The sequence below is a fragment of the Colobus angolensis genome, unplaced genomic scaffold (genome assembly GCF_000951035.1).
Source record: "Colobus angolensis palliatus isolate OR3802 unplaced genomic scaffold, Cang.pa_1.0 Scaffold100, whole genome shotgun sequence".
Taxonomy (NCBI): domain Eukaryota; kingdom Metazoa; phylum Chordata; class Mammalia; order Primates; family Cercopithecidae; genus Colobus; species Colobus angolensis.
In genome coordinates, this window is record NW_012110920.1 from 8,467,093 (window position 1) to 8,480,651 (window position 13,559).

General features: G+C 39.8%; 1 pseudogene; it reads left to right on the forward strand.

Annotated features, from left to right (window-relative positions):
• Positions 1 to 3,579: 3,579 nt before the first annotated feature.
• On the forward strand, positions 3,580 to 4,116 carry LOC105509241 (annotated as a pseudogene).
• Positions 4,117 to 13,559: the final 9,443 nt, after the last annotated feature.

A 13,559-nucleotide genomic window follows, 5' to 3' on the forward strand; every position in this document is an offset into this window, starting at 1 on the left:
ATTGTCCGGCACTCACTAGTGAGATGACCCCAGTACCTCAGTTGAAAATGCAGAAATCACCGGTCTTCTGTGTCCTTCGCGCTGGGAGTTGGAGATGGGAGCTGTTCCTATTCGGCCATCTTGCTCCCTGTTTTTCATTTTCTTATTTACTGAAGAAACAAAGGCATTTTAGGTTATAAATGGACTGTTTTCTTTTTTCGAACTCCTGGCCTCAAGTGATCCACCCGCCTCTGCCTCCCAAAGTGCTGGGATTATGGGCATGAGCCACTGTGCCCAGCCAGGACACAATATTCTTGTATAAAGAAACGAAACTCTGGACAGTTCTGTTGTCGTGGGCTTTCTTATTTTCCTGCTTTGGCAATTACTAACCAGTAAAGTAGAAACCAACACAGAAAGAGGAGAAAGAGTATTTGGAGTGTCAGTATGAGTGTAAAATGTTATTGGGATTGTGGCAATACATAGATGGAGTGTTACGTATACTGCCAACCCCTCTGTATTCCAGGATGTTCACATATATGTCATGAACTAGGAAATTGGCTGCTGTGGTCTAAATGTACCCCCCAAAATTCATATGTTGAAACATAATTGCCAATATGCTAGAATTAAGAGGTGGGGTCTTTAGGAAGTAATTAAGTCATGAGGGCAGAGCTCTTATAAATGGGGTTAATGACCTTATATAAGGTGCAAGGAAGCTGCTTGTTCCTTTTCACTCTTTCTACCATATGAGTATGCACCAAGAAAGCACCATTTTGGAAGCAGAGAGTGACACTGAACATGCTGGTGCTGAGTTTGTACTTTCCAGTCTCCAGAACTGTGAGAAATAAATTTCTGTTGTTTATAAATTACCCACTCTAAGTTATTTTGTTGTGGCAGCAGGAATGGACTGAGACACTGGCATATTCCATGATTTGTAGATTTTATATTTTTATTGCATACAAATTAATTGTGCTATAAATATAAATACATTATAGAAGTGACCATTTTAAAAAGACATCCCATAAATTAGATTTTTAAATGCTTTGTGTGGAATTTTACAAAAAGTATAGTGAAGCACTCTCTTACTATACCTCTCAAATATGTCACTGATAAGAGTTTGTTGATATCATCATCTCTATTTTATTTTTTATATTTATTTTGAGACAGAGTCTTGCTTTGTTGCTCAGGCTGGAATGCAGTGGTGTGATCTCAGCTCACTGCAACATCGCCTCCTGGGTTCAAGCGATTCTTCTGCCTCAGCCACCTGGTTAGCTGAGACTACAGGCATGCAACACTATGCACAGCTAATTTTTTTGTATTTTTAGTAGAGATGGGGTATTGCCATGTTGGCCAGGCTGGTCTTGAACTCCTGGCCTCAAACCCGCCTCCTGGTTTGAAGTGATTCTCCTCCCTCAGCCTCCCAAGTAGCTGGGAGGCCACCACACCCAGCTAATTTTTGTATTTTTAGTAGAGACAGGGTTTCGCCATGTTGGCCAGGCTGGTCTCGAACTCCTGGCCTCAAGTGATCTGCCTGCCTTGGCCCCACAAAGAGCTGGGATTACAGCTGTGAACCACTGCGCCCAGCCAGTGCTTCTCAAAATTCAATGTAAATATTAATCATCTAGTGCAGGGGTCCCTAAGCCCTGGGGCATAGATTGGTACTGATCTGTGGCCTGTTAGGGACCTGGCTGCACAGCAGGAGGCGACCAGTGTGCAAGTGGGTAAAGCTTCATCTACATTTACAGCCACTCCCCATCACTCTCATTACCACCTGAGCTCCGCCTCTTGTCACATCAGCAACAGCATTAGATTCTCATAGAAGTGCAAATCCTATTGTGAACTGTGCCTGTGAGGGATCTAGGTTACATGCTCCTTATGAGAATCTAATGCCTGATGGTCTGTCACTGACTCCCATCACCCCCAGATGGGACTGCCTAGTTGCAGGAAAACAATCTCGGGGCTCCCACTGATTCTACATTATGGTGAGTTGTATAATTATTTCATTATATATTACAATGTAATAATAATAGAAGTGCCCTGGCCAGGCATGGTGGCTCACACCTGTAATCCTGGTACTTTGGGAGACTGAGGCAGGGGTGGTAGATCATTTGAAGCCAGGAGTTTGAGACCAGCCTTGACCAACATGATGAAACCCCATCTCTACTAAAAAATACGAAAATTAGCTGGGTGTGGTGGCACACACCTGTAGTCCCAGCTACTCTGGAGGCTGGAGGCATGAGAATCTCTCTAACCCAGGAGGCAGTGGTTACAGTGAGCCAAGATCACGCAACTGCACTCCAGCCTGGGCAACAGAGCGAGACTGCCTCAAAAAAAAAAAAAAAAAAGTGCACGATAAGTACAATGCACTTGAATCATCCCCAAACCATCACCATCCCCTGCCAGTCCATGGAAAAATTATCCTCCATGAAACCAGTCCCTGGTGCCAAAATGGTTACAACCCGCTGATCTATGGGATCTTGTTAAATGAAGATTCTTATTTAATAGATCTCAAAATGACGCTCAAGATTCTGCATTTCTAGCAAGCTGCCAGATAATGTTCATGGTGGTCTGACAACTACCCTTTGAGTAGCAAGAATCTAGACTACAGCAGTGATTCCAAAGTTATCAAAGCATTTGAGAAACAGAATAAACAGAGATTTTAGTTCCCCCACACCAACCCATTAAAACCAGAATTTCAGTTTCTGAGGCCCTGGAAATCTGTATTTTTTAGTGCTTTTCAACTGGTTCTAATGATCAAACAGTATTTTCAGACTTTAGGTCCTGACCTATTTAGTTTTTAATGAAACCAATGATTTAGACTGTGACCAGAAATTTTAACAGATAAGCAATAGAGTAGAAAATATCAGTGTACACTTCACATAAGAATAAGTATTATTTCATGATATCAGGCTGGGCGCCGTGGCTCACATCTGTAATCCCAGCACTTTGGGAGGCCGAGGCGGGTGGATCACTCGAGGTCAGGAGTTCGAAAACAGCCTGACCAACATGGTGAAACCCCATCTGTAGTTAAAGTACAGAATTAGCTGGGCGTGGTGGTACACGCCTGTAATCCCAGCTATTTGGGAGGCTGAGGCAGGAGAATTGCTTGAACCCGGGAGGCGGAGGTTGCAGTGAGCTGGAATTGTGTCATTGCACGCCAGCCTGTGCAACAAGAGTGAAACTGTCTCAAAGAAAGTATTACTTCATGAAATTTTTGCCTCAGTTATATATCCATGTAATATGCATATGCATATGTATGTATATGCTAGGTCACAATGTAAAATGCATTTCTATGGATCACAAAAAAAGTTTGGAAAATTCCAACTATTTGGTGTTATTATATTAATAGTTCTCATTCCATCTCCCCTCTGACAATTTATTAAGGAGCCCAAAGAGCTACTGTTTATGTGAATAGTGTCTATCAACATTTACTGTATTATGAGCTATGATGGCACCACTGCACTACAGTCTGGGTGACAGAGTAAGACTCTGTCTCAAAAAAAATTTAATTTCTGTATTAGAAATTGCAATTGAAATTAAGAAATATAATTCATTACTAATTTGTTTAAAATAACAATTAGAGGAAACCCAGGTACTGCCAAGATGCCGGCTTACCACTCTGCTCTCATGGATCCTGACACCAAACTCATTGGAAACACGGCACTGTTACCTATCAGAAGTCAATTCAAAGGACCTGCCCCCACACAGACAAAAGATACCGATATTGTGGACGAAGCCATCTGTTATTTCAAGGCCAATGTCTTCTTCAAAAACAATGAAAGTAAGAATGAAGCTGATAGGACCTTGATATATACACCTCTCTACATTTCTGAGTGTCTGAAGAAACTCCAGAAGTGTAATTCCAGAAGCCAAGGTGAGAAAGAAATGTATACACTGGGAATCGCTAATTTTCCTGTTCCTGGAGAGCCTCGTTTTCTATTTAATGCAATTTATGCCAAACCTGCAAACAAACAGGAAGATGAAGTAATGAGAGCCTATTTACATCAGCTAAGGCAAGAGACTGGACAGAGACTTTGTGAGCAAGTTTTTGACCCTCAGAATGATAAACCCAGCAAGTGGTTGACTTGCTTTGTGACAAGACAGTTCATGAACAAAAGTCTTTCAGGACCTGGACAGTGAAGGGAGCCCAGGCAGCTACCATCTCCAGATCCCTGAGCAGCATTTTCCAGCAAGATATATACAATCTTCTGCCTTTGTTTCATAAAGTTTTATACAGAAGAGAGAAGAGCATGTTGTTACTTGAATAACTCTTGATCAAGAATCTGGGTGGGAGAAAAGAAAGTGGGTTATCAAGGGTGATTTGAAATGTTCTGCAGTATTAAGCTGGCACTTAAGAATAAGTAATAATAAATAAATTTCCTACATTCAAAAAAGTAACAATTAGAAACTCATTATATATTAGTATAAATACTACATGTTTATGAAATAATAATTAGGCCAGGTGTGGTGGCTCACACCTGTAATCTCAACACTTTGGGAGACCAAGGTGTGCAGATTGCTTTAGTTTTGAGACCAGCCTAGGCAACATAGTGAAACCTCACCTGTACTAAAAATACAAAACAAATAGCCAGGTGTGGTAGCATATGCCTGTAGTCCCAGCTACCTGGGAGGCTAAGGTAGGAGGATCACCTGAGCCTAGGAGATCGAGGCTGCAGTGAGTCATGATCGAACCACTGCACTCCAGCCTGGGCCACGGAGTGAGACCCTGTCTCAAAAACAGCAACAACAACAACAAAACAAACAGTAGCATTGTTTTACATTTTGCAAATCTAATGTCTGGAGTGGTACAAACACCCTAAAGTGTTACCAGTGAGTTTTGTGAGTGCAGGAAAATCTGTGCCTTGCTTCTAGCTAAAAGAATATGGCAAAAGGGATGATAGAGTGACCCATAATCGTATTATGTTATATATGACTCTATCATAGCTGACTGGAGGGAGATTTCCCTGCTGCCTTTGTGAGAGGACCATGTGGCAAGGACCTGTGGATGACCTCTAGTTGCTTAGAGCAGTCCTTAGCCAACAGCTAGCCATTAAATAAGGCCTTCAGTGCTACAAGACACTAAATTCTGCCTACAACCAGTGAGCTTGGATAAGGATCTGAGCCTTAGATGAGATTGCAGCCCTAGCCAACTCCTTGATTTTAGCTTTGTGAGACCCTGAGCAAAAACCCTGAGGAGCTCATCTGAACCTAGACTCTCAACCCAGGAAAACTGATATAATAAGTGAGCGTTGTCTTAAGCTGCTAAAGTGATCATTTGTTACACAGTAATAGAAAACTGATATATATGGCTTCTTACATTGGCTTCTGCATTCAACTATTGTAACATTTTAATTGAAGTACATAAAGAAAATCCAGCCTCACATGGATCAGTTATGTAGCTGGAAAAGGGAAGGTTGTATTTTAATGGCTTTTTATGATTATCATGAATAGTCTTCTTTGCACTATATCAAAACTCAACTAGTTGTAGTTTCTTAAATGTTAGTTGGAAAGATTTCCAAATTGGAAAGAAAAGAAAAATTATCTCTGCTAACAGATGACATGATGTTATATTTAGAAAACCATGAAGATTCCACAAAATTGTTAGCACAAAGTCAGCAAAAAGGCAGGATACAAAATCAGCACTCAAAAGATCACTGGTGTTTCTATACAATAACAACAAACAATCTGAAAAGGAAATTAAGAAAAGTCAATTTATAATAGCATTAAAAAGAATAAGATACTTAGGAATTAACCAAGAAAGTACAAAATTTGTACAATGAGAACTTTAAGTATTGCTGTGAGAAATTAAAGAGGACACAAATAAATGAAAAGCCACCCCATGTTCATGGATTGGAAGACGTAATACTGTTAAGATGTCAGTACTACCCAAAGTACTCTACAGATTCAATACAATCTTCATTGAAATTCCAATGACTTTTTTTTCCAGAAATGTAAAAATCCATGCTAAAATTCACATAGAATATCAAGAGACCCCAAATTGCCAAAACAATCCTGGAGAAAAATAATAAAGTTAAAATACTAACTAACTTTTTTATTTCAAAACTTATTACAAAGCTACAGTAATCAAAACAGTATAGTGCTAGTGTAAAATACTATATATCCCAATGGAATAGAATAGAGAGTCCTGAAATAAACCCTTAGATATATGGTCAAGTAGTTTTCAACAAGGGTGCCAAGATCACTCAGTGGGGAAAGAACAGTCTTTTCAACAAATGGTGCTGAGAAAACTGGATATCCACATGCAAAAGAATGAAGTTAGACCCTCACACAACACCATACACAAAAATTAACTAACGAGTCAAAGACCTAAACATAAGAGATTAAACTGTGCAATTCTTAGGATAAAACATAGGGGGAAATCTTCATGACATTGGATTTGGCAATGAATTCTTGAATATGACCCCAAATGCACAGGCAACAAGAAAAAACAAACAAATCGAACTTCAAAATTTAAACTTTTGTGCATCAAAGGATATCAACAGAGTAAACATGTAACCCACAGAATAGGGAGAAAATATTTTTAAGTCACATATCCTGAAAAGGGATAAATATTCAGAATATAGCATAAAGAACTAACAGTCAACAACAAAAACAAAAAACCCAAATTTAAAAATTGGCTAAAGACTTCAATAGACATTTCTACAAAAAAGATACACAGTTGACCAATAAGCTCATGAAAAGATGCACAACATCACTAATAATTAAGAAAATGCAAATAACAAACCATGAAAACTAAAAAAACTACAATGAGATATAACTTTATACACAGCCATTAGAATGACTATTATCAAAACAGTTTTTAAAAATGTTGATGAGGATGTGGAGAAATTGAAATTCTGCTGCATTCTTGGTGGGGGTGTATAATAAAATGGTGCAGCCACTGTGGAAAACATGATGGTTCCTTAAAAAGTTAGGCTGGGTGCAGTGGCTCACGCCTATAATCCCAGCAATTTTTGGGAGGCCAAGTTGGGCAGATCATCTGAGGTCAGGAGTTTGAGACCAGCCTGGCCAACACAATGAAATCTCGTCTCTACTAAAAATACAAAAGTTAGCTGGGCGTGGTGGCACACGCTTGTAATCCCAGTTATTTGGAAGGCAGAGGCAGGAGAATTGCTTGAACCCAGGAGGTGAAGGTTGCAGTAAGCTGAGATAGTGCCCCTGCACTCCAGCCTGCGTGACAGAGTGAGACTCCGTCTCAAAAAAACAAAGCAAAACAAAAAACATAGAACTTCCATATGATTCAGCAATTTCACTGCTAAGTATATACCCAGAATAATTGAAAAACAAACTCAGATATCTGTATATCAGTGTTCATACCAGCACTATTCACAAAAGCCAAAGGTGAAAACTATTCAAATATCCATCACAGATGAATGGATAAACAAAATGTGGTATATGCATACAATGGAATATTATGCAGTCATAAAAAGGAATGAAATTCTGATATATGCTACAATGTGGATGAACTTTGAAAACATTATGCTAAATGAAATAATCCAGACACAAAGAACAAATATAGTATTCCACCTATATAAGGTACCTAGAATGCATATAGAAGGAAAGTATAATATAAGTTACCAGGGACTCAGGGGAGGGTAATGGGACATTGTTGAATAGGTAGAGTTTCTCTTTGGAATGATGAAAAAGCTTTGGAAATGGACAGTGGTGATGGTTTAATCACCAATATTAATATACTTAATGCCACTGTACTGTATACTTAAAAATGATTAAAATGGTAAATTTTAAGTTAGTTATATTTTACTATAATTTTTAAAAAATTGCCCACAATTCAGAGGTAGAAAAAGAAGTTAGTTGCAAAAAGAAGTTAATTGGAATCTGAAATTATATCAATGATTTTCATGCTTTGTTACATTAAAATTCATTGAATTATCTTGCACTATACTTGGCTCTTTTATCCATGCATGATTTTGTAACATCATGCATTGGACAATCTGAAAAATACTGGTCTGCTGAGTTGTACAGATCTTCCAAAAATTAACTCATTTAATTATACAATATAAAAATTGTATACCAGTATCACTACCAGTATTTTCAGAAAAGTCATTAAGTATTGGAAAAATGTCAAAACTCATGACGTAAGAAGCAAATGAAGGTTACAGATGTGTTTTCCAAAATTATTTTTCTTGAGTTTTATCATTGGCAACAAATACAGTCAGACGTTTTTCTTGAAATGACAAGCTCATGTCATTCATTTTAGAGAAAATGTCTGCCAAATACTCATCTGGATAACCATATTTCTCTGTCAGTTTTTCTTTCAAATAAAAATGGTGGTCTCTGAGAAAAACAGCTATTTCAGCTTGCGACTCAATCAGTTTGAGTAGTTTTCCTTGAGAAACCACTGTACTTTGGCATGCAGAAGTACTTTATATACACTTCCCATTTTGTCATACAGAATATTACAAAGATGTATACTCAAGGATTGAGATTTAATAAAATTATTACTTTTTACTGCCTCACCAAGAGTATTTTTCTTGAGAGGCAGAGAAAGATGGCAGAATAGAAGGCTTCACCAATCATCCCCACCACAAGGAGCCCAATTTTACAACTATCTACACAGAAAAGAACACCTTCATAAGAACCAAAAATCAGGTGAATACTCATAGTACCTGGTTTTAACTCCATAATGCTGCAAGAGGCACCGAAGAGATAGAAAAAACAGTCCTGAATTGCCAGCACCACCCTTTCCCCACCCCTGGCAATAGTGGCATGGCGCAGAGCTGCTCTGGGCACTTGGGGAGGGAGAACATAGCAATTGTGAGGCAGTGAACTCAGTGCTGTCCTGGTAGAGCAGAAAGGAAAACCAGATCAGACTCAGTGACACCTGCCCATGGAGGGAACATTTAAACCAGCCCTAGCCAAAGGGGAATCACAGATCACAGTGGTTGGAACTTGAGTTCCTGCAAACCTCACCGCTGAGGGCTATGGTGCTGTGTGTCTCCATGTAAACTTGAAAGGCAGTGTAGGCCATAAGGACTGCAACTCTTAGGTGAGTCCTAGTGCTAAACTGGGTCCAAAGACCAGTGGACTGGGGGGCCATGCGACCTACTGAGACACCAGCTAGGGTGGCTAAGGTAGGGCTGGCATTACCCATCCCCTAGTCCCAGGCTGCACAGCTCACACTCCAAAAGGGACCCCTTCCTTCTGCTTGAGAAGAGCAGAGGGACGAGCGGGCAGGACTTTGTCTTGCATCTTGGATACCAGCTCAGTCACAGCAGATAGGGCACCAGTCAGAGTCATGAGGCCCCTGATGCAGGCCCTAGCTCCTAGGCAACATTTCTAGACACACCTTGGTCCAAAAGGGAATCTGCTGCCTTGAAGGAAAGAACCCAGTCTTTGCAGCATTCATCATTTTCTAACTGAAGAGCCCTTTGCTCCTGAATAACCAGCAGCGATACCCAGGTACTACATCGAGGGCCTTGGTAAGCCTCTGAGACTTGTTGGCTTCAGGAGAGACTCCGCGTATTACCAGCTGTGATGGCTATGGGGCAAAACTCCTGCTTGAGAAAAGCAGAGGAAAAAACAAAGGGGTCTTTGCTTTGCACCTTAGGTACCAGCATGGCCACAAGGGATAGAGCATCAAGTGGACTCATGGAGACCCTAATTCTAGGACTTGACTCTTGGATGGTATTTCTGGACATGCCATGGGCCAGAGGGGAGCCCATTGCCATAAAGGGTGAGTCTCAGGCCAGGCAGCATTCACCACAAGCTGACTTAAGAGCCATTGGTCTTTAAGAGAACATCAGACATAGTCCAGCAGTACGTCTCATGGGCCGGGGTAGCAGTGGCTACAGGGTGACGCTCCTTTGCCTTTGGAGAGGAGGGAAGAGTGGAAAGGACTGTGTCTTGTGATTTGAGTGCCAGCTCAGCCACAGTACAATAGAACACCAGGTAGACTTCTAAGATTTTTGACTCTAGTCCCTGACTCTTGGTTGGCACCTCTGGACTCATCCAGGGCCTGCAGGACCTTGCTGCCCCAAAGGAAAGGACACAGGCCTGGCTGGCTTTGCTGCCTGCTGATTGTACAGCCCCAGGGCCTTGAGTGAACATAGGCAGTAGCCAGGGAGTGGTTACAGCTGACCTTGGGCAAGATCCAGTGCTGTGCTGGCTTCAGGTCAGCAGTCATAGTGGTAGTGCAGTCATGGTGGTGGTGGCCACAGGGATGTTTGTGTCACTCCATTCCCAGCTTTAGGTAGCTCAGAACAAAGGGAAATGCTCTGGAAGAAAGTAAAGGAAGAGAACAAGAGTCTCTCCTGGTAATCCAGAGAATTCTCCTGGATCTTATCCAAGACCATCAATGTGGTACCTCTATGAGTCTTCAAGAACCACAGCATTACTGGGCTTGGGGTACTCCCTAAAGTGATGCAGCTTAGATCACAACACCCAGGTCCTTTCAAATATCTGGAAAGCCTTCCCAAGATAGATAGAAATAAGCCCAGGCAGTGAAGACTACAATAAATAACTCTTCAATGCCCAGACACTGAAGAACATCTAATAGCATTATCACCATCTAGGAAAACATGATCTCACCAGATGAACTAAATTAGGCACCAGGTACCTGTCCTGGAGAAAGAGATATGTGACCTTAAAGATGGAGAATTTAAAATAGCTGTGTTGAGGAAACTCTAAGAAATTCAAGATAACACATAGAAGGAATTCAGAATTCTATCATATAAATTTAACAGAGACTAAAATAATTTTTAAAAATCAAGCAGAAATTCTTGAGCTGAAAAATGCAGTTGGCGGCCGAGTGAGGTGGCTCACACCTATAATTGCAGCACTTTGGGAGGCTGAGGCGGGTGGATCACCTGAGGTCAGGAGTTCGAGACCAGCCTGGCTAACATGGTGAAACCCCATCTCTACTAAAATACAAAAATTAGCTGGGTGTGGTCGTGGGCACCTATAATCCCAGCAACTTGGGAGGCTGAAGCAGGAGAATCACTTGAACCCAGGAGATGGAGGTTGCAGTGAGCCAGGGTCACGCCATTGCACTCCTGCCTGGGTAACAACAGTGAAATTCTGGCTAAAAAAAAAAAAAAAAATGCAGTTGGCATACTGAAGAATTCATCAGGGCCCTTTAGCAGCATTGATTAAGCAGAAGAAAGAATTAGTGAGCTGGAAGACAGTTTATTTGAAAATACACAGAAGAGACAAAAGAAAAAATAAAAACGTACCTACAGGATCTAGCAAATAGCTAAAAAGGGCAAATCTAAGTGTTATTGGCCTTAAAGAGGAAGTAGAGAAGAGATAGGGGTAGAAACTTTATTCAAAACGGATAACAGAGAACTTCCCAAACCTAGAGAAAGATATCAATATCCAAGTACAAGAAGGTTATAGAACACCAAGCACATTTAACCCAAAGAATGCCATCTCGAGACATTTAATAATCAAACTCCCAAAGGTCAAAAATAAAGAAAGGACCCTAAAAGCAGCAAGAGAAAAGAAACAGATAATATACATTAGAGCTCCAATACATTTAGCAGCCGATTTTTCAGTGGCCAGGAAAGAGTGGCATGACATATTTGAAGTGATGAAGGAAAAATCTTTTACCCTAGAATAGTATATTCAGCAAAAATATTCTTCAAACATGAAGGAGAAATACTTTCCCAGACAAATAAAAGCTGAGGGATTTCATCAACACCACACCTATTCTACAAGAAATGCTAAAGGGAGTACTTCAGTCAGGACATTAATGAGCAATAAGTGATCACCCAAAGGTACAAAACTCACCGATAATAGTACACAGAATATTATAACGCTGTAACTGTGTAAACTACTCATCTTAAGTAGAAAGACTAAATGATGAACGAGGCTGGGTGCAGTCGGTGGCTCACACCTGTAATCCCAGCACTTTGGGAGGCTGAGGTGGGCAGATGGCTTGAGGTCAGGAGTTCAAGAACAGCCTGGCCAACATGGCAAAACCCCATCTCTATAAAAAATACAAAAATCAGTTGGGTGTGGTGCTGGGCACCTGTAATTCCAACTACTCAGGAGGATGAGGCAGGAGAATTACTTGAACCTGAGAGGTGGAGGTTGCAGTGAGCAGAGATTGCACTGCTGCACTCCAGCCTGGGCAACAGAGTGAGACTCAGTCTCAAAAAAAAAAAAAAAAAAGAGTCAATCAAATATAACTACAACAACTTTTCAAGATATAGTTGGTACAATAAGACATAAATAGAGACAATAAAAAGTTAAGAAGCAAAGGGATGAAGTTAAGGCATAGAGTTTTTATTTGCTTTCTTTTTATTGTTTCTTTATGCAAACAGTGTTAACTTGTTATCAGGTTAAAGTGATGGGTCACCAGATAGTATTTGAAAGCCTCATGGTAACCTCAAACCAAAAAACATACAATGAAGACACAAAAAAATAAAAAACAAGAAACTAAATCATATCACCAGAGAAAATCATCATAACTAAAGGAAGACAAGAAGGAAAGAAGAAAGATTGACTAGGCTTAAAAAGAGAAAAACAAACAAGAAGGAAGAAAAAAAACACAAAACAACCAGAAAACAAATAACAAAATGGCAGGAATAAGTCCTTACTTATCAATAATAATATTAAATGTAAATGGACTAACTCTCAAGTAAAAGGCATAGAGTGGCTGAACAGATGAATAAACAAGACCCATTGATTTATTTCTACAAAAAACACACTTCACCTGTAAAGACCCACATAGACTGAAAATAAAGGGATGGAAAAAGATATTCCATGCCAATGAAAACCAAAAAAGAGCAGGAGTCGCTATATTTATGTCAAATAAATAGATTTCAAGACCAAAACTATAAGAAGAGGCAAAAAAGGTCACTATATAATGATAAACGGGTCAATCCAGCAAGAGAATATAACAATTTTAAATATATATGCACCCAACAGTGGATCACCCACATATATAAAGCAAATATTATTGGAGATAAAGAGAGAGATAGTCATTGATACAATAATAGCTGGAGACTTCAGCACCCCACTTTCAACATTGGACAGGTCTTCCAGACAGAAAATCAACAAAGAAACATCAGACTTAATCTACACTGCAGACCAAATGAATCTAATAGATATTTACAGAACATTTCATCCAACAGCTGCAGACTACACATACTTTTCCTCAACACATGATTATTCTCAAGGATAGACCATATGTTAGGTTATGAAACAAGTCTTAAAACATTCAAACAAATTTAAGCATCTTCTCTGACCACAACGGAATAAAACTAGAAATTAACAGCATGAGGAATCTTGGAAACTATGCAAATACATGGAAATTAAACAATATGCTCCTGAGCGACCAGTGGGTCAATGAAGAAATTTAGAAGGAAATTGAAAAGCTTCTTGAAACAAACGATTATGGAAACACACATAGCAAAACATAGGTTACAGCAAAAGCAGTTCTAAGAGGGAATTTATAGCTACAAGTGCCTACATCAAAAATGAGGAAGACTTTCTTTCTTTCTTTCTTTCTTTCTTTCTTTCTTTCTTTCTTTCTTTCTTTCTTTCTTTCTTTCTCTTTCTTTCTTTCTTTCTTTCTTTTTCTTTCTTTCTTTCTTTCT